This window comes from Atta colombica, unplaced genomic scaffold (genome assembly GCF_001594045.1).
Source record: "Atta colombica isolate Treedump-2 unplaced genomic scaffold, Acol1.0 scaffold156, whole genome shotgun sequence".
Classification (NCBI taxonomy): domain Eukaryota; kingdom Metazoa; phylum Arthropoda; class Insecta; order Hymenoptera; family Formicidae; genus Atta; species Atta colombica.
This window is the reverse complement of record NW_017259246.1, coordinates 9,889-11,434: the sequence shown is the minus strand read 5'-3', so window position 1 is coordinate 11,434 and position 1,546 is coordinate 9,889.

Sequence of the window (1,546 nt, the reverse complement as noted above, 5' to 3'; positions counted from 1 at the left end):
TATATATATATATATATATATACATTCCTTCTGGACATATCATCTTTCACATGTCTTTCTACTTCGTACTTCTTCTTTGACCATTCACCCTAGAACGCCGATCTCTCGTCGACTCTTATATACCGTACCTCGTATGGTTTTTCTTTCCGCTCTTGCCGCTTCAACCCGATGTTCCAGACATCGAGTGTTACTACTGAAAATATTGGCGGCCCATCCGACGCTTTTGTTCATGGAACGTCTGTATCTTCCCATAAAGCAAGACAAGAAGCGTAAAATAATATTTCGTATGAGCATAAGTGCCTTTCAGCGAAGTGAGTGGCAGTCGAATCAACATACGTTATGTTAAATTTCTACTCTTAAATGAGAAACGAGCGCTCATAGATGTAATACGTGAATAGAAATTTTAAACAAATTATAATTAACAAATTATATATTCGAATGAGATTTTCGGAGGTTCCAAAACCCATTTTAGATATTCCATAATTCATCATTTAATTGAATTGAAGCTAAAACTTTGTTTATAATGTGAAACATATTAAGCATAGAAATTATTTAACATGTATAATATTTTACATTTTTTATGATTACTTTATGTGTAATAGGTATATAGAAGAATCAGAGAAATATATGCATATATAAAATATATATTACGCAATGTAATATACATTAATTAATTCTCCGTAATTCTCTGATTCTCCATAAATGTATATATACACATACAAAATATGCAGCATTTAAAATCATAAATAGAATCACAGTCTGAAATCTGATGAATTACACAATAAATCATCTGAAGTGAGCTTTTTAGGTCCGTAAAATCTTATTTGTCCATTCTTGCAACATTCGAGAAACTTCGTTCTAAGGATCAATTATCTGCCCGATTTCGCATGAACATCAAGTGTCGGCGTTTGTAAGCTTGTTACGGACGTAAACCCACGCGCGTTACAAGCTTGCACCTAAGCCTCATAACTTTCTTACGGCTAGCATCATAGTTTCCGTCTGTATCGCAAATACACACGTTATACATGCGCGTGCACGTGTATAAGAATACGTGTCGAGGAAAGCGGAATAATGCTCATAACCCTGGGGAAATACAAATAATGTTTCCGTCTGTTAAATTCACGATATCTGGAGAAATATGAAATTGAAATAGTCCCGATGTATTTGAACGATACAGCAAGGCAGATCTTTATTTTTGCTGCTTATACTTACTATCTTAAATAATGAAGTAAACTTTAAAAAAAAAATGATATTCATTTTTGTTCAATTTTGTACGTGAGGAAAATATAACTGAATGAGTTTTCGTCTATCTCGTTCTAGAGGAAATATTATTCTTAGGACCGATATTTCATCTTCGGATAAACTATGAACTTTATCTAATGGATAAACAAAAGAGTAAAAAGAGAGAGTGAGCTGAAGATTATTGAAAGGTGGAACAATCAAACCATAATTTTAGAAAACACAAAAGACATTTAACAGGCTATCATTACAATTTTTCTTCAAGAGAATATTTTATTACAATTTGTTATTACTTTTGCATCAGCTG